Source organism: Monodon monoceros, unplaced genomic scaffold, assembly GCF_005190385.1.
Source record: "Monodon monoceros isolate NGI ecotype Baffin Bay Population unplaced genomic scaffold, NGI_Narwhal_1 Super_Scaffold_11, whole genome shotgun sequence".
Lineage (NCBI taxonomy): Eukaryota > Metazoa > Chordata > Mammalia > Artiodactyla > Monodontidae > Monodon > Monodon monoceros.
Window position 1 is genome coordinate 86,124,256 of NW_021703767.1, and position 21,390 is coordinate 86,145,645.

At 38.7% G+C, this 21,390-nt stretch overlaps 1 long non-coding RNA gene across 1 annotated transcript; it reads left to right on the top strand.

Annotated features, from left to right (window-relative positions):
• Positions 1-57: 57 nt before the first annotated feature.
• On the top strand, positions 58-20,709 carry LOC114891248. Its single transcript, XR_003792437.1, has 3 exons — positions 58-126; positions 1,547-1,660; positions 20,579-20,709. It is a non-coding gene; the product is annotated as an uncharacterized LOC114891248 (long non-coding RNA).
• The last annotated feature ends 681 nt before the right edge of the window (positions 20,710-21,390 follow it).

A 21,390-nucleotide genomic window follows, 5' to 3' on the forward strand; every position in this document is an offset into this window, starting at 1 on the left:
AGTGCCGCGGAGCTCAGCTTAGTCTCGCGGAGCTCAGCCTTAGTCTCGCGAAATTGAGCGAGGTTACGGAAGCCGAAAGGATTGGGCCAAGCTTTTCTGGAGCTAAGGGAAGACTGTGGATTTGAGGTAGTGATGTGTGTAGCAAGTTTGCTTTGTAAAATTTCCGAGGTATTAGTACATTGAAATGGCCCGAGCTCTAATCTGTGGTAGATAATAATTCATCCTCTTATTTAGCGAGGCACTTCAAAGCGCGAGTGTTAGGAGGAGAACTCCAAACGGGTTACAAAGTTTCTTCCCTCGAAGTATTCGCTGCATAAGTCACTACCTGCGCCTCAGGCATAATCACGTTAAAACGACTGCTCTGGGAGATTTCCTGGTAGGCTAAAGGGCAGAAGAAAGGCAGGACACTAACATTTACTAAACTCTGGAGCTGTGTTCTCTAGCCATACCCTGTTCACTATTAGTGCTTTTAGAGTTAAAACCAGAATGGCCTTAATGCCTACATGTACGCATATATACATTCTTTTTTATTTCTTCAGTTTAAGTGGTTTCTCAAAATTTAGTGCCCATAAGGTTTACTGTATAGTGTGTACACTAAAGTCAATATGCTATACTTAGGGGTAATTAAAGTGATTTTTCAAAGGTAATTGTGACAGGCTTCCCCCCTCCTCCCCCACCTTACTTACTGACTTGGGAACCTAACCACTGTACCTCATCGTACTCTCATTTTGGAGATTGAGGAAACAGGCCCAGAGACTCTCAATATATTTGCTCAATATCACCAGCTGGCAAAAGGCTAGTTTGAATTTCAACCTACGACGGAATAGATCTTCACTGACAGAGTTGCTGGAGGAAGTATTTTTTATCATATAGAAGGTCTAACTTTAATATTGAAATAATGTGGCTTTGTTTTATTACAATATATTAAAGTCTGTATTACTTAAGTTGTGTAGTTTAGCCTAGTCCTCTTGAACAAAAATAAATAGCAGTTATTCTGTCACCTTCTGCAGCTTTGCATATTTGGGGAGATTAGTTTGCCTTTCGTTGTCTCCCCACCCAGCCAGAGTATAGTGAATGCCTTCACACTATTTTGGTTTACAATTACAGGTGTATTTGAATTCATTTTCTGCTGGGATAGGTACCTTTGACTTTAAAGGGGACAGGGTATGGGATCTTTGAGGTAGGACTGGAGGGAGTGAGGAGAGAAAGTGAGGAACTAGTTTTGCTTCTTATCTTGGAGAAACCAGTCCCACAGATGGAGCTTCTCAAGGTGGACATAGAAGGAAGACACTTTTATTTTCACTTCTTGATTTAAGTTTTTTGGTTACTGGTTTGACTGTTAAAAGTATTTTAAAAATATTTTCCAAGTAATTTTTCCACATTAAGCAGTACGAGTGATTAAGTGAATATATGGGAGGTAAGAGAGGGCAGGGCATTCAAGACAATCATATCTTTGGTGTCTTCACCCTGGGCCTATTTTTACTGTGATGTCAAATTCCATTTCTAAATAAACATATATGTACATCTTTTAACAAATGCTCTCTAGGCCCTGGAGATATAAAGATAAACAGAACAAAACAAAACAAAAAAACCCTGGTTCTTGCCTGGCACACAGTTCAATGGAGGAGTAGACATAAGAAGAAACAAATATGGCACAGTGGTAAGTACTCTTGTTGTGGATACCTGCTATGTGTCTGCTTAGTTCCCCCTTTTTTTTTTCTGGGAGATGAGGTAGTGGGAACTGATGAAGGTAAGAGAGAAGAGGAGGAGGCAAGTATGTGCACTTCAGGATGAGGGAGCAATAGGATTAAAGGAGTAGAGATGTGAAAAAGCAAAATGCTTTCTGGAGACTGCAAGATTGAAATTGAGTTAGGTAGGGATATTTTAGTTATGGACATTTTGGTTGTTTAAGTGTGTCGTTTCAGATATTTTTCCTATAACGAGGCCACTTGGTTTCATTCATAAGTACGAGGTGCAAGAGGTTTAGATTACAGCTTTGCTACTGTATAAGGTAGCTTTGTTCTATTCAAAGTTCTATTCGAGGGACTTCCCTGGCAGTCCAGTGGTAAGACTCTGAGCTTCCACTGCAGAGGACACGGGTTTGATCCCTGGTCAGGGAACTAAGATCCTACATGCCTTGCGGCACAGCCAAAAAAAAAAAAACTAAACACCCTCTCCCCAAAAAATCCCAAACTTCTATTCAAAGTCCCCCTAAATTGACTCAAGAAAGAGTGAAGAAGACTAAATGGAAAGTATGGCTAGACCAGCCAAAAATCCATCCTCGTTATTAAAGAAATAATTTAAACTACAAGCCCTTGTGATGAGGGCTGGTACATCTTCATTCATTCAGTAATCTTTGTTTCCACCACCTTCTCTTTTCATTTTTTTCTATCACAGACCAAGACATCTCTTTAAGAAAAACATTGCTAGTCTAGTATTTATCCACTTGAGTGTGCTCTAAGATCATTACGTGTATCAGATTCTCTACCCTTTACCAGAAAACCAACTGCCAATTAAACAAAGATTCAGGGATGGGAAACTGTGACCTATCATATAAAGTCATTTTAAGATAGTTGTGTCTCTAACACCTTCTCCATTTTTTAATTACTGGTAAATGTTTTGAGGATATTATTTTAATGTAAATCAGTTCATATATCATTGTCTAGGATTGATTAGCTCAGTCATTTTGAATTACTTTTTCCAGGAGGAAAGATCATTGGTTTTAGTTCCAGTCTGGGCTGGTTAGATTGAACAGACCCATGGGTGAATACTGCACAACTCCAGGGAAGGGTGGTGGTGATGGTACTGGTGCATTTACATCATAATCCATGTACAATACACATGGCACTTGCAGAGATGTGCAGTGCTTGACCATACACAGTGGCCACCTGCATTGCTATTCTCAGCCAGCTATTTATCCATGTTTGTTTACAAAAAGGACTTGGAAATGAATGAGGATATTTAAGAAAAAATCCATCATGATTGTTGAAAAAACAAACTAGTTGAAAGATGTGTAGAATACTTGCATGGAATAGGTGGGTCAGTATGCTTACTCTCAGGTACTTTGTCATGACCGCTTATAAAGATACGTGCACACACACACACACTTCTTAGATTCTCATTTTGTGGCAGTTGCTCAGAATACTGTGCAAGAGAACATGTCAAGGTTATAACCAAGAAAAATTGACAGCTTAATTGATGCTAAATAAATAGTATTCCTTGTCAATACATTCTGGGTTGGTTTGATACTCACCTTTAATGCATTTGGGTGTTTCTTTGAAAAAGAGTAGTTGATCATCTTTTTATTAATTTTTTTCTTTTTGGCCCCACTGAGCAGCTTGTGGGATTTTAGGTCCCCGACCAGGGACTGAACCCGCGTCCTTGGCAGGGAGAGTGCAGAGTCCTAACCACTGGACCTCCAGGGAATTCCCTGATCATCTTTTTTAAAAAATTTATTTTATTTTTTAAACTATAGTTGATTTACAATATTGTGTTAGTTTCAGGTGTACAGCTTGAGATTCTTTTCCATTATAGGTTTTTACAAGATATTGAATATAGTTCCATGTGCTATACAGTAAATCCTTGTTGTGATCATCTTTTAATTATTAAACAGTAGCTCCTTTTCATTTTATTGATGGCAACACCAAAGAAGAATTTCAGAGACTAGAAATGTATTATTGCGTTAGTATATTTCCCTCCTTAATGGAATCCATTGGAAGAGCCAGCCTATCTGGGTAAAGATTCAACTTTGATCCTACTCACTTTAGATATGACATTTTATTATTGGTAGACATAAAGTGGTCAAATTTCCAAATGCAATTAATTGAATGAATTAATTCATACAGCAAATATTTGTTGAGGGTTAGGCACTCTTTCAAATGTTAGGGATATAATAGTGGAAAATGGAGCTTCATGGAGCTTACATTCTGGTGGAAAGAGACAGACAATGAGCAATAAACATAATAAGTAAATGTTAGACGGTGTTAAATCCTATAGAAAAAGAAGAAAGTCAGGGTTAGGGGCATTGGAAGTGAAGAGGGTTGGGTGTAGCACTTTTAAATAGAATGGTCAGGGCAGGTCTCATTGAGAAGATGACATCTGAGCAAAGACTTGAAGGAGATGAAGGAATTAGTCATTCAGCTTATTTGGGAGAAAAACGTTCCAGGCAGAGGGAACAGCCAGCACAGAGGTCCTAAGGCAGGTGAGTACTTGGTATATTGGGAACAGCAAGGAAGACAGTGTGGCAGGAACAGGGTGAGAATGGAGGTGAAGGATTTGTAGGCTATTGGAAGAACTGGCTTTTACTCTTTGTGGAATAGGAGTTGTTTCAGGGTTTTAAGCAGAAAGGTATTATGACTTTCATTATAAAAGTTTTGGCTGCCATATAGGCTGGAGTTAACTAAATACCTATTGCTCTTAATGGAAAGGAAAAAGTTTTATAGAAGGCTATCTTTGATTTCTTGGAAAACATAATTTCTTTTTAAAGTTTACCCATGATTGCATAGAATGAGAATACGAAGTTTTAATGGCTGCAAGAAGATTAAGAGTGTGAGCAACTATTACCACGATGTAGGGAGTTATCATAGGGGGAACAGTTTAGCCCAGGAGTCCTGGTTGTATTTTGGGAGCAGACCATCTAATCTCCCAAGCCTCTCTTGTCACCTTTAAAACTCAGGGGTTGGACACAATGAACTTTCAGATCTAACCTTTAACATTCTCTGTCTGTGATAAAAACAGTCCAAGTGCTAAAACCGCATATCTGTCTTTAAGCCACTATGCTTCTTTTTCTATGAAGAAGGTAGGAAGTTCTTTTCCTATCGTATTGCATTGCTGGTAAGTGTGGGTTCCTACTGTGGATAGTCCCTTTAAATGGATGAGATTCTCTAGTTCCAATTGGTTGTGGATAGAAAAGAGACCAGCCACAGAAGTCACAGACATTGGTTGGTCACTCTCAGGAAACCTGAGTGTGACAGTTCCATGAGGTAGTCATTGCACTGGGGGATCCTGTTTTTCAAGTGCAGAAATTAATTAGACACTGATTTAGAAACCTCATTGATGATGTTTAATGGTGAAATATAAATGTCATGTGCACCAGAAACTCATGGAGTATCAATATATTCTCCCATGAGAAGCCAGCTCTTGTCAGTAGAAGTTTGTTTGTGAGCCTGGAATCAGAGCAAAAGCAGGCTGTTGGGTGATGTTAATGACTAATCCCATCAAACTATGTAGTCTTATGCATTTATTTCCTCTATATGAGTATTTCTGCTAAGGCTGTCTGATACTCTGCTCACCTAGGAACCCCCTCTGTGTCTCCCTCTTTCTCTCTCCCCCACCCTCTTTCTCTTTCCTTCTCTCCCTGTCTTTCTCTCCCTCCCTCTCTCTCTCTTCCTGCCTCATATATATATATATATACATATTTATAGTTATAGTCTCCATATATATAATATATATTAGTTATATTCTCCATATATGTCATTATATATATGTAATTATAGTTTCTGTTTTTGAAGCAGTTTTCAAAGATTTTTTTTAACCTTTTTTGAAATGGAAGCCCAATGTACAAAACAGGTAACAACAGAACTATCTTTGTTGGAACAATTGACAGGAAGATATTGAGCAATCTATTAACACCTCCCCCATTTCTCCCTGCCCTGCCATGGCTGGAGAGGTACCTTTAAGGAATATCTCAGACTTGTTAGCAGATTACTCCTTCAGGCAGGGTTCAATATCATTGCTTATGTTTCAGCTTAAGTTATAATCATATTTTACTCATTGTTCTCTATGTCTATACTGTAGTCTCTCTGAAATTGTATATTTTTCAAATTTTCCAGCCATACACACACTTTCTTTTCTGCTTGTAACCACTTCCACAGGTGGTTATTCTTGTTCATTGTGCTTTGATTCTTCCTGGTTTCACTTTTTGAGAAAGTAATCTGGTTTCCAAGTTCAGGAGTGTTCCATTGCCCTAATAAATTTCACTATGAAACCCTTTATGATCTGGTCTCTGCCTACGTATCCTACCTCATTTTCAATCCTTTCTATCATCATCGGGATTCAACCACATGGATTTTCTGATATTTTCTAAACACTCCCAAGTTTTTCCCAGTTCAGAGCTTTTGTACTTGCTGTTTTTGAAATGCTCTTCCCTAACTTTTCTTTATTTTGTTTTTTTAAATATTCAGGTCTTAGTTTGAAGGAGACCTCTTCTGTCTCACAGCACTCCATTTATTTCCATCATAACAGTTATCATAGTTTATTTTCTTACCAATTATTTGTCTTACCCACTAAAATATAAGTCCATGAGGACAGAGCCATATCTATCTTGTTCATGACTGTGTACTCAATAGCTAGCTCAGTGCCTGGCACATATGAATGAATGACAATATACAAATATTTACATGCAGATATCACACTCAGAGTAAGGAATGAGACATAGTATGTCATGTATGTCACATATATGGCTGAGCAAGGCTAAATTAACCAGGTTGCTGAAGGGGACCTGGAAATAATTTCCAATTCTGGGCCATGGGACCACCTTTTGCCTTGGGAGGTAGTTACGGCAAGCAAAACATGTCATCTGGAAATTATAGCAACAGACAAAAGGTGGTATTCCAAAAAAGTGGTTCATATTATTGGTTCAACATGGAATAAAAGTATTTTCTGGACGGGTGAAGGGAGCATGGTAACTGGATACTCCAGAAGCAGATGGGTTCACTTTTTAAAAAAACTTCAAAGGAGTTCTTTTCTCCTTTTGCTCAATTATGAGTTACTTGGTGTGATAACTAAAAAAGCAAATGTAATTTTCTTTCTTCCTCCCTTTATATTTTTCTTCTCCTGGGTTTACATTTGGTTATTGTCTTTTATCTTGTATTAATCTTTGTTGATTTCATTGTATCTGTGATTAAGGACTGCCCTCTCTGAGGTGTGACTAGGAATAATCGCTCTGCAGTAGTCTGTGCATATAGGACAAATATCTGCATGCGTGTTATATTAGTCAGGGTTCTCCAGAGAAACAGAAACAGTAGGATGTGTGTATATATATAGAAAGTGATTTATTTTAAGGAATTGGCTTATGTGATTATGGCGTCTGACAAGTCCAAAATATGCAGGGTGGGCTGGCAGGAGAGCTGATGCTGTAGTTCAAGTCTGAAGGCAGAATTCTCTGCTGGCAGAATTCTCTCTTGCTTGAGGGAGGTCAGTCTACAGTGTTAGTCTGGCCTTCAGCTGATTGGATGAGGCCCACCCACATTATGGAGGGCATTCTGTTTTACTCAAAAATCCACCAACTTAAATGTTAATTTCATCCCAAAGCACCCTCACAGAAATATCCAGAATGTTTGGCTACATATCCAGGCACCATGGCCCAGCCAAATTGACACAAAATAACTATCACAAATGTGTTGTACCTCAGTGCCACATTTTAAGACAATGATGCTTAATTGGAGTAGTACAACCCCATGATGGCAAAGCAGCTAGAGACCATGTTATGTGAAGAACAGCTGAAGGGATAGGGAATGGTTAGAAACTCAGCATCGAATAAAGAAAAAAGAACGAAGAGAATTGAGGACAGTCTCAGAGACCTCTGGGACAACGTTAAACACACCAACATTCAAATTATAGAGGTCCTAGAAGAAAAAGAGAAAAAGAGAGGGTCTGAGAAAATATTTGAAGAGATTACAGTTGAAAACTTTCCTAACATGGGAAAGGAAATAGTAAATCAAGTCCAGGAAGTGCAGAGAGTCCCATACAGGATAAATCCAAAAGAAACATGCCAAGACACATATTAATCACACTATCAGAAATTAAATACAAAGAAAAAATGTTAAAAGCAGAAAGGAAAAAGAAACAAATAACATACAATGGAATCCCCATAAGGTTAACAGCTGATCTTTCGGCAGAAACTCTGCAGGCCATAAGTGAGAGGCAGGACATATTTAAAGTAATGAAAGGGAAAAACCTACATCCAAGATTACTCTACCCAGCAAGGATCTCATTCAGATTCGACAGAGACATTAAAACCTTTACAGATAAGCAAAGGTTAAGAGAATTCAGTACCACCAAACCAGCTTTACAACAAATGCTAAAGGAACTTCTCTAGGCAGGAAACACAAGAGAAGGAAAAGACCTACAATAACAAACACAAAACAATTAAGAAAATGGTAATAGGAACATACATATTGATAATTACTTTAAATGTAAATGGATTAAATGCTCCAACCAAAACACAGACTGGCTTAATGTATACAAAAACAAGACTCGTATATATGCTGCCTACAAGAGACCACTTCAGACCGAGGGACACATACAGACTGAAAGTGAGGGGATGGGAAAAGATACTCCATGCAAATGGAAATCAAAAGAAAGTGGAGTAGCAATTCTCATATCAGACAAAATAGACTTTAAAGACTATGACAAGAGAAAAAGAAGGACACTACATAATGATCAAGGGATCATTCCAAGAAGAAGATATAACAACTATAAATATTTATGCATCCAAAATGGGAGCACCTCAATACATAAGGCAAATGCTAACAGCCATAAAAGGGGAAATCGACAGTAACACAATCATAGTAGGGAACTGTAACACCCCACATTCATGGATGGACAGATCATCCAAAATGAAAATAAGGAAACACAAGCTTTAAATGACACATTAAACAAGATGGACTTAATTGATATTTATGGGACGTTGCATCCAAAAACAATAGAATACACTTTCTTCTCAAGTACTCATGGCACATTCTCTAGGATAGATCATATCTTGGGTCACAAATCAAGCCTTGGTAAATTTAAGAAAATCGTAATTGTATCAAGTATCTTTTCTGACCACAATGCTATGAGACTAGATATCAATTACAGGAAAAAAACTGTAAAAAATACAAACACATGGAGGCTAAAGAATTCTTACGCTACTAAATAACCAGGAGATCACTGAAGAAATCAAAGAGAAAATCAAAAAAATAAATAGAAACAACTGCAATGAAAACACTATGACCCAAAACCTATGGGATGCAGCAAATGCAGTTCTAAGGGGAGTTTAGAGCAGAACAATCCTGCCTCAAAAAACAAGAAAAATCTCAAATAAACAACCTAACTTTGCACCTAAAGCAATTAGAGAAAGAAGAACAAAAAAACCCAAAGTTAGCAGAAGGAAAGAAATCATAAAGAGCAGATCAGAAATAAATGAAAAGAAATGAAGGAAACAATAGCAAAGATCAATAGAACTAAAAGCTGGTTCTTTGAGAAGATAAACAAAATTGATAAACTACTACCCAGACTCATCAAGCAAAAAAGGGAGAAGACTCAAATCAACAGAATTAGAAATGAAATCGGAGAAGTAATAACTGACCCTGCAGAAATACAAAGAATCATGAGGGATTACTACACGCAACTATATGCCAATAAAATGGACAAGCTGGAAGAAGTGGACAAATTCTTAGAAAAGCACAACCTTCTCCGACTGAACCAGGAAGAACTAGAAAATATAAACAGACCAATCACAAGCACTGAAATTGAAACTGTGATTAAAACTCTTCCAACAACAAAAAAAAGCCCAGGGCCAGATGCCTTTACAGGCGAATTCCATCAAACATTTAGAGAAGAGCTAACACCTATCCTTCTCAAACTCTCCCAAAATATAGCAGAGGGAGGAACACTCCCAAACTCATTCTGTGGGGCCAGCATCATGGTGATACTAAAACCAGACAAAGATGTCACAAAGAAAGAAAACTACAGGCCAGTATCTCTGATGAACATAGATGCAAAAATCCGCAACAAAATACTAGCAAGCAGAATCCAACAGCACATTAAAAGGATCATACACCATGAACAAGTGGAGTTTATTCCAGGAATGCAAGGATTCTTCAATACACGCAAATCAATGTGCTACAGCATATTAACAAACTTAAGGGGAAAAACCATATGATCATCTCGATAGATGCAGAAAAATTTTTCGACAAAATTCAACACCCATTGATAAAAGCCCTCCAGAAAGTAGGCATAGAGGTAACTTACCTGAACATAATAAAGGCCATATATGACAAACCCACAGCCTACATCATTCTCAATGGTGAAAAACAAACCATTTCCTCTACGATCAGGAACAAGACAAGGTTGCCCACACTCACCAATGTTATTCAACATAGTTTTGGAAGTTTTAGCCACAGCAATCACAGAAGAAAAAGAAAAGGAATCCAAATTTGAAAAGAAGAAGTAAAGCTGTCACTGTTTGCAGATGACATGATACTATACATAGAAAATCCTAAAGATGCTACCAGAAAACTACTAGAGCTAATCAATGAATTTGGTAAAGTAGCAGGATACAAAATTAATGCACAGGAATCTCTTGCATACCTATACACTAATGATGAAAAACCTGAAAGAGAAATCAAGGGAACACTCCCATTTACCATTGGAACATGAGAATAAAATAAGTAGGAATAAACCTACCAAAGGAGACCAAAGACCTGCATGCAGAAAACCCTAAGACACTGATGCAAGAAATTAAAGATGATACAAACAGATGCAGAGATATACCATGTTCTTGGATTGGAAGAATCAAGATTGTGAAAAGCAATCTCTGATTCAGTGCAGTCCCTATCAAACTACCAATGGCATTTTTCACAGAACTAGAACAAAAAATTGCACAATTTGTTTGGAAGCACAAAAGAACCCAAATAGCCAAAGCAATCTTGACAAAGAAAAACGGAGCTGGAGGAATCAGGCTCCTTGACTTTAGACTATACTACAAAGCTTCACTAATCAAGACTGTATGGTCCTGGTGCAAAAACAGAAATATAGATCGATGGAACAGGATAGAAAGCCCAGAGATAAACCCACGCAGATATGGTCACCTTATTTTTGATGAAGGAAGCAAGAGTATATAGTGGAGAAAAGACAGCCTCTTCAATAAGTGGTGCTGGGAAAACTGGACAGCTACATGTTAAAGAATGAAATTAGAAAACTCCCTAACACCATAATCAAAAATAAACTCAAAATGGATTAAAGACCTGAATGTAAGGCCAGATATTTTAAAAACTCTTGGAGGAAAACATAGAACACTCTATGATATTAATCACAGCAAGGTTCTTTTTGACCCACCTCCTAGACAAATGGAAATAAAACCAAAAATAAACAAATGGGACCTAATGAAACTTAAATGCTTTTGCACAGCAAAGGAAACCATAAACAATATGAAAAGACAACCCTCAGAATGGGAGAAAATATTTGCAAACGAAGCAACTGACAAAGGATTAATCTCCAAAATATACAGGCAGCTCATGTAGCTCAATATCAGAAAAACAAACAACCCAATCCAAAAATGGGCAGAAGATCTAAATAGACATTTCTCCAAAGAAGATATACAGATTGCCAACAACCACATGAAAGGATGCTCAACATCACTAATCATTAGAGAAATGCAAATCAAAACTACAATGCGGTATCACCGCACACCAGTCAGAGTGGCCATCATCCAAAAATCTACAAACAATAAATGGAGAGGGTGTGGATAAAAGGGAACCCTCTTTCACTGTTGGTGGGAATGTAAATTGATGCAGCCACTATGGAGAATAGTACGGAGGTTCCTTAGAAAACTAAAAATAGAACTACCATACAACCCAGCAATCCCACTCTTGGGCAAATATCCTGAGAAAACCATAATTCAGAAAGGGTCTTGTACCACAATGTTCATTGCAGCACTATTTACAATAGCCAGGACATGGAAGCAACCTATGTGTCCATCGACAGATGAATGGATAAAGAAGATGTGGTACATATATACAATGGAATATTACTCAGCCATAAAAAGGAACAAAATTGAGTTATTTGCAGTGAGGTGGACCGACCTAGTCTGTCATACAGAGTGAAGTAAATCAGAAAGAAAAAACAAATACTATATGCTAACACATATATATGGAATCTAAAAAAAAAAAAAAGAGGTTCTAATGAACCTAGGGGCAGAATAGGAATAAAGATGCAGACGTAGAGAATGGACTTGAGGACATGGTGATGGGGAAGGGTGAGCTGGGGCGAAGTGAGAGAGTAGCATTGACGTATATACACTACCAAATGTAAAATAGATAGCTAGTGGGAAGCAGCTACATAGCACAGGGAGATCAGTTCGGTGCTTTGTGACCACCTAGAGGGGTGGGATAGGGAGCGTGGGAGGGAGATGCAAGAGAGAGGGGATATGGGCATATATTTATACATATAGCTGATTCAGTTTGTTGTACAGCAGAAACACAACATTATAAAGCAATTATGCTCCCAATAAATATGTTAAAGTAAACACAGAAATTCTGCATCGTTCAAACTCCTGGGTTCCACACTTGTCCATACCCAGTGTCTTTCTGAGTTGAATCATTATGTCTTACTTATATCAGAGTTATAGTATGAATTGTAGACATTTCACTATCCTTTGGCTTGAAATTGCTTTAATTTCAGTTAAGGGCCTTTATCAACAAAACATCTAAGCTAGTAATGCTTTTATTTTACTATTTCTAATATCTAGAACATAAGGAGATTTCTTATCCGGCCTGGTGATTTCTGCAAAATAACTTCCATGTTGAGCATTGAGTAAAAAATTTTCTGCCTTTTGCATGAATCATTGACCCCAGGAGACTTCCGTTTTTAAGCTAAAAAACATCTCTCCTAATTGTAACAAGCTAAGGATTTACTGTTAACTGTCTCATGCCCATTTCTGTGGCCATATTTCAACCCCTTCCCCAGCAATAATAAACAAAACCAAGCATCATCCTGTTAGGAAAGTTTTGTTTTTGTTGTTATTCTTCTGTGACACTTAGACCTTTTGTTAGCTGTTGGTCCAGATTTTATTGTATTCATTTTTTGTATTGAATTAATTTATTGTATTCGTTATTGGCATCATGGTGAGTAGTATGAATGTAAGAGTTGTAATTCATTCATTCATTCACCTAATGTTTACTGAATATCTACTTGTGCCAAGCACCTCTAGGTGCTGGGAATTCAGTGGTGAACAAGTCACAGAAACATCATAATTGAAAAAGGTAGCATGAATGGTTATTGCCGATATTTTGCTTTCATCCTGATGAATCTTCCTTAATTCTGTAATTCTGGATATGAAAGAAAAGTGAATTATTTCTATAGCTTTTATCAATTATACAGAATAAAAGCACTAGTACTCTTGTTAAAATTTAGAGAAGAATAAAATTCACAATAGTATAGTATAATTTTACAATAACACATATCATTATGTTGATTATCTCTGTATAATTAAAATGTTTCCAAGCCTTTGCCGTTGGCTTTTATTTCTGGCCAAATTAAGGATAACTCATTTCCTGAACTATATAACAAACGAGTATCTGTAGGATCCTTGGAATTAGTGGAATAAGAACTGAATTGGTGAAATTTTTATACCATTTTCTACGAAATTTATTTTATGGAATAGTCTGAGTTGACATAGCCCCCTTTCCCAGTGTTCATGGAGAGAGAGAGTGTTGAATTTTGAGCAAGTGTTCTTATGATAGGTTTTATTAAAAATGACTAAACAAAAATACATTTTATGGGGCTTCCCTGGTGACGCAGTGGTTAAGAATCCACCAGCCACTGCAGGGGACATGGGTTTGTGCCCTGGTCCAGGAAGATCCCACGTGCCACAGAGCAACTAAGCCCGTGCACCCCAACTACTGAGCCTGCACTCTAGAGCTCACGAGCCACAACCATTGAAGCCCGCATGCCTAGAGCCCATGCTCTGCAACAAGGGAAGCCACTGCAATGAGAAGCCCATGCACCACAACAAAGAGTAGCCCCTGCTTGCCACAACTAGAGAAAGCTCGTGCACAGCAACAAAGACACAACACGGCCAAAGATAATAAAATTATTTAAAAAATAAGAGTAGTAAGAATCTGAAAAAGAATTTATTGATGTCTCTCTGTAAGTGAATCAAGTGGATGTACAGCAGCAAGAAACACAGCATTGAAAATCAGCTACACACCGTTATAAAAATAAAATACAAAAAAAAGAAAAAAAAGACAAATTCTTACAGAATTCGTTCAGGGGCTGTGATGCAACCTGGACTGACCACATCTAGACCCACAGCTGGATGGGACCTAAGGCTGGACACTCATGGGGCTGAGAGGCTTGGTGAGGATGGGCCAGCAAATGCAGCCCCATAAGAGTAATACTGCCTGGTCCCCATTCCATGGGTCCCAAATCTCCAGGTGCAGGGGACCCTTCCTACAGCTAAAACATGCATGGGACACCTAGAGGATGGTACACCATCTGATCGGGAAGAATTTGGAAAAGGCACCTCATCTCCTCATCTCCGGGTGGTCGGGTTCCCCCCTCCAGCCTCTTCCCTTACAATCTCCCCACTTGGGGAAATCAGCACCTTCAACATCCTTTTTTGTACAGTTTGGAATTTGTCTGGAGCATGAAGCGGAAGCGGGTAACCAATGAGAGACAAGCCCTAGGTGTTTGGACAGGCACGTGCCACTCTAATTTCCAATCAGGAAGAGGAATTGACCAAGGGCTCAGCTTGCCCCTGTAACCAGAATAGGGCTTGAAGCAAACATGCTGTTTTGTGGCCAGTTACCAAAAAAAGTTGAAAAATGGAGCTCGGGACACTACAGTTCACAAACCTGCAGGGTTGTAAATGATACCTATCAACAAAAAATGTCTTGAGGGATGTCATCGAAAAGGACTTGTAAGCAAGGCAGAATTGCAGGAAAGGGATTTCAAGAGGTAGATTGGACTTGCCATTAAAGCGCATGAAAAGCGGCTGAACTTCGCCAATGACGCACAGGCAGGCAATGCAAATCAACACTACAAAGAGGTATCACTTCCCACCAGTCAGAGTGGCCATTCTCACGAAGAGTAAAAACCAGAAACGGAGGTCAGGGCATGGAGAAAAGGGAGCCCTGTTACGCTGATGCTGGGAATGTAAATTGCCAACGGCCACTCTGGAGAAGTGTATTGTGTTTCCCCCAAAATCTAAAAAACAGAGCTACAGAGCATACGGCACTTCCACTCATGGGCATATATATTGGGAAAACCAAAAATCGACAGGACACAGGTACCCCAATGCTTAGTGCTGCTCTGTTTACAAGAGCCTTGACTTGGATACAACCTAGATGTCCTTGGAAGGAAAAAATGGATAAAGAAGATGTGGTACTTATGTACAATGGAATATTACTCAGCCGTGAAATCAATGAAATCAGGCCAGTTGCAGCAACTTGGGTGGACTTAGGTACTATCATTCTAAGTGACATAAGTCAGACAGAAAAAGAGACTTATCATAAGATATCACTTATAGGTGGAATCTAAAAATGGCTACACGTGCACTAAATTACAAAAGAGAAACACAGTCACATCTTTAGGGCTTCTCTGGTGGCGCAGTTGTTAAGGATCCATCAGCCAATGCAGGGGACACGGGTTCGAGCCCAGGTCCGGGAAGATCCCACATGTCGCAGAGCAACTAAGCCCTGCCTCAGTACTGAGCCTGTGCTCTAGAGCTCGCGAGCCACAACTACTGAGCCCGCGTGCCACAACTACTGAAGTCTGCACGCCTAGAGCTCGTGCTCTGCAACAAGAGAAGCCACCACAATGAGAAGACCGTGCACCACAACGAAGAGTAGCCCCCCGCTCGCTACAACTAGAGAAAGCCCGCACTCAGCAACAAAGACCCAACACAGCCAAAGATAAATAAATAAAATTATTTTTAAAAAATACATTTTATACAAGAAATATTGCTACTAAATGGATTAATAGCATGTCAATGCTGAAATTTTCTGGGCAATCTCATTATTTACAGCCTGTTTTCCTATTTGTCTTTTTTCAAACCTTGAGCTCATGTGTGAGACTTTTTGGCATGCTTGCCCATTTAGGTTGTATACCCTCCCAGTTTTCCTGAAACTCTGTCGTAAGTGTTCATTTCAGTTCCATGCAAGACCCATACTCACCTTTGGCATGTGATACACTTCTCTAAGGCTAGCCTGAACTTATCACATCTTCAGTCTTTGAGGGAACCATGAAAATCCTCTTAGATGTTCGTCACTTGGGCCTCTACTTGCACTCTTCTAATGGATTATATTTTATTCTCCCAAGGCCGTGCAGTGAGCAAACACCAGTTCCCTATCCTGTCATTGACTGCAGACTCCTGTATTATTAAATTCTGAAACTTTTCAATTTTATTAGAAAAGAAGAGAACTTAATCTCTCCTTTGTTCTCTAGGAAATTGCTTTTCCTTTGTTCTCCAGGAAGTCATTTTTAGTTCCCGTCTTCTTCTTCTCTTCCAGTAACTTCTCTTTTGTCCTCTTTTATGAATAAATCTTCTAGCTGATCTCCCTACGTGAAGCATCTGAATTATAGTCATTACAGTGGTAATAAAATTTGACTATACAATCTAGTTTACATACCTGTAGAAATTTGAGATGTTTTGATAGTATGATTTGTGAATTATTAATTGATTTTTTTCCTGGTATAAATGATTAAATGGTGATCCTCTTCTCAGTTGACACCTACATAGAAGGATATCCATTATATTAGGGATTGTCAATAATAGTATAAATGGAGAAAATCAAAAGCCTTGACTTGTATTACAGCTATGACTGATTAATTGGTACCAGACTAACGCTTATGCAATAAAGAACTAAAAAAAAGAAAACGTGAAAACATATATGAAACAACTGTTTTCAGACATTGTACAGCAGGCAGTGCAAGACTACAGTGTCTGAGAGAAGGAAATCAAGCTAGATAAGCCCTACAATTGCCCAGTTTTCTGGCTGGAGGCACTTCGTAGACAGTGGTGCATAGAGGTGGAACCCAGACAAAACATGGCGGCCTTGCTAAACTGAGGGGGCAAATATCAGAGTTAGAGAGGCTTAAGAAAGTTAATTTATGGCAGAGAGGACCAAAAAGAAGGGAGCTAAGCAGGGTAAGAACTCCAGAAATTTGCATGGATGTCCCTTTGAGTATTTGAATATTAAGCCGTACATATATGGGGTGAGACTCCGCAAGACCAGATAAATGCCTACCAGGGAGGGAACAAATATAGGGAAGCTGTAAGCTGAAAATCCATCAGAGTTTCACAGCGTTGGGAGATGTTTGAATTCTGACCAACTAGGGTGGAAAGGCCTGTTCACACTCAGGGATTTCAACAGAGATCCCCAAAGGGCTATACCATTAGTTTTACTCCTAAGAAGTAGGGCTAAAACTATCCCTAGAGTAAAATCTGTTCCAGACCCACCTTAATAAAGTTGAAATAGAAGCTGCAAAATGATCATATTACTCTTCAGGTACAGGCATACCTCGGAGATATTGTGGATTCCATTCTAGACCACTGCACTAAAGTGAATATCACAATAAATTGAGTCACATGCATTTTGGGGTTTCCCAGTGCATGTAAAAGTTATGTTTATACTATACGGCAGTCTATTAAGTGTGAAATCTAAAAAAAATCTTAAAAAAACACATACATACCTTAATTAAAAAATGCTTTATTGGGCTTCCCTGGTGGTGCATGGTTGAGAGTCCGCCTGCCGATGCAGGGGACACGGGTTCGTGCCCCGGTCCGGGAAGATCCCACATGCCACAGAGCGGCTGGGCCCGTGAGCCATGGCCGCTGAGCCTGCGCGTCTGGAGCCTGTGCTCCGCAACGGGAGAGGCCACAACCATGAGAGGTCCGCGTACCGCAAAAAAAAAAAAAAGCTTTATTGCTGAAAAAATGCTTCCCATCATCTGACAATGCAGAGTTGTAACAAACCATAGTATCTGTGAAGCACAATAAAGTGAAATGCAGTAAAACAAGGTATGCCTGTAAATTAATTGCCTACCAGAACAAAACTCAATTCCCTTTAATGAAACACAAAAACCACTCAACAATAAAATTCATCATATTCAACATTCATCAAAAATTGCTAGACATGTGGAAAATCATGAAAATGTGACCCATAGCCAGGTGAAAAAATCCATCGATAGAACCAGACCAAGAAATGACAGAGATGATGGAATTAACAGACAAGGATGCTTAAAGCAGTTATTATAAATATATATAAAGATTTGTAATGGTAATGGAGATAGAGGCAAGAAAAGGGAGGTTTGTCATTTTCTATGTAAATGAAATGAATTCCCTTGGAATGAATTCTGGGGCAAGTATAAGGAGAGGAGAGAATGGTGGTAAATCCTTCTCCCTGTCTTCCTCCGATGGGTTTACTCTCTATGAATCACCCTTGCTTTCTGGGACTTTGGTAGGTTTGCTGAGGTTCACCACACTATGACAACTGGAGAGCAATGGAACAGAGAATTCTGAAGAGATGGTATATCACAGCAAGTGCCTGCTGACAGCCATAGAACCTTTGTGGTCCAAGAGGTATATGAAAAAACAGTGAATTTCTCTGGGTCCACAAGAAAGAAAGGGCCCAGAATATAGGTGAGAAAGAAACACTCAGCAGACTTGCAGGAGGTTTACCAGTCTTTCAGCCTGGGTGAGAAGAATCCCAGGGAGATGGGAGAAGATAAGAAGAGGACGCTGCCACATCCCAATGGATTATCAACAACACAGTGGTGAAACATGATCTCCAAGGATACCAGTTTCCAAAAATGAGACCAATTAAAATACAAAGTGGATAACCCTTCTACCCAGATGTCATAGTGGCATATTTAAGTTCCCCAGCTCAGCAACAACCAGGGTAAAGGAAGAGGACAAAGGGAAAGTAATCTTAAATAGGAATGAGCTTTCATTTTGGTACATCTTAGGTTTTTGTCAAGCAGGCTAAAAAAATGATTTCCTGCTCCCCAGTTGCTTTTCTAATCATCTAGCTTTAGATTTGTCACTGGATAATTTTAGAGATGTGCTCATCTATATAGAGGAATAAATGTGAAGCCAGCCTATAAACCTATGAGAAGTTAATGTGCTTTGTGTAGATAAGCAATTTAAAAACTAATATGTAGGTACATTATTGAGAGGAAAGGTAAAAGGGCACAGTAGAAAGCTAAAAATAGATGATTTTCTGTATCATTTTCGAGATGTGATGATTAAGTACTTGCATTCTTTGCTTTGTCTTATCAGCAAATACACAGCTGCAATAAAAAAAAAACTCCATTTACCCTATAAATGTGATCTGAAAGAACTAAATCCTGTGTCTACCTGGTTAAAGCTTTTCCTCCTTAAAACAGGATGATTTAACAGGAATATACATCTAGGCTCAGCATTAGTAGTCCCTTGCCACTCACATGGTTAAATTTACTGTGGACTGCAAGTTCATGTAGTGTCCCTGGCTAAAATATAGAAGCTCTACTAATATTACCTCATCATACTATAATTTCCCTGGGACATAGACTTTCATTTCTTCAAGATTTGATTTTAAAATGTTATCTAGTTTTTAGGTCACTTGAACTTTGTTGGTTCTCAGTTTCTAAAATAATCCAGGCCTTTCCAGCTTTAAATTTCTGTGATAGTGTGATTTATGTTTGAAAATAAAAATACTTCCTTTTCAAAGAAAAATACCTCAAATTATAATTTTATCATTATTAACACCAAATTGGGACTTCCCTGGTGGCACAGTGGTTAAGAATCTGCCTGCCAGTGCAGGGGACACAGGTTCAAGCCCTGGTCCTGGTAGATCCCACATGCCGCGGAGCAGCTAAGCCCGTGCGCCACAACTACTGGAGCCCATGTGCCTAGAGCCTGTGCTCCACAACAAGAGAAGCCACTGCAGTGAGGAGCCCTTGTGCCACAACGAAGAGTAGCTCCTGCTTGGTGCAACTGGAGAAAGCCTGCATGCAGCAACGAAGACCCAACGCAGCCAAAAATAAATAAACAAATAAATTAAAAAAAAACCCAAACACCATATTGACTCATTAATTCATCCTTCTATGCCAATAGTTTGGAACGAAGTGACACTAACAACTAAAAAAGAAATGTCTCCCTTTTTTTCAAGAATTGGTGACCTAAAGAGAATGCTTATGTTGTGCACACTACTTATAGATCTAGAAAGCTAATATATTTATATTTATGTTTAATAGCACAACAAATCAAATTATTGCAAGATGAGAAGTTTTATATACATACATAGATAGCAGTATCTACATATATGTTCATATAAATATATATATATATGAATAAGTGTGTCATGGCTTCATTGGCATAAAATGTGGAAATTGGAAGAAAGGTGGAAGTTTTTACCATATTTTTCTAATGCTACGTGGTCAGCCTAAACTGGTAGATTCATATATTCCTGAACATCTTGATAATTAGGGCTGAGAAGTGAATTAGATTACCAAATAGGCCTCAGTGGTCATTTGTTTTCTTTTGGCTGCCTAACATCCATTTTTCCTAATTTTGGTAACAGTACCCACTTTTTCCCCACCCTCTGTCCTTGGGCTTTGTGTGGTCTAAACAACTGAGTCTAAGAATAGGCATGTGATTCAGTATAGGCCAATCGTCATGTTTCATTCCTCTGATTAAATTGATTGGTTTAGGAATGGGCAGGTGACTTGATTTAGTCCACTGAGAGTTAAGCCCAGGAACTCTGATTAAACTGTTGAAAGGACCTTGTGTTTTTTACTTTATTATTTTTATTTTATTTTATTATTCTTTTAGTATTTTTTCTGGACTTCAACCTGAAACTGCTATCAGATATCTTGACACTTCGAATAAAGTCTACACGTAAGAGAACAGAGCTGAGAGATGGAAAGATGCTGAATCCCAATGATGTCCTTTGAAATGCTGGGTGAAGCTGGGCCTGAAGATAGAGCTACCTCTATAGTTTTCAGATACTTAAGTCAATAAATACTCTTGTTTGCTTAGATAACCTTGAGTTAGATTTTATATTACCTCCAAAAGAGTACTATATTGGATATTTTCCATTTGCCCTCCAAATTCACTCTCTACTCTTCCTTCTCTACCCTCTCTGTGCCCCAGGGGACTAACCTATCTGAATTGCATCAAAGAGTTCTGTTGCCCTCTGGTTTCTGGTTGTGTTCAGCCAATGGAAGTCTCTCTGGAGACTGAAGTCAGGGCAATTATCCCCCATTTATTCCTAGGGGCTCTCACTGGTAGATACGAATGGGTTGGCTGGTCCTTCTTGCAGAGGCTGTAGATCCTGTCAAGTGTCCTTCTCTCTCCAGGTTTGAGTAGCTTTTTTCTCCCTTCACACCATCTGATGTAGGGGAGGGAGTAGTACCTCCCTACAATTGCTAGTCCTGGATTAAAGCATTATGCTTAATTGATTTCCTGTAACCTTTCCCATACTTTTGTAGTCTCTCTATTAAATTCTCCTCAGTTATCCAGTTTGAGGCTAATCCAGAGCCATCTCTTTCTGCCAGAACCTGAGTGCTACATACTCCATTTGGTCTTCAAAATAGAGGAAAATGAGGTAGTTTTAAAAGACATAATCAGACTTGCCATTTGAA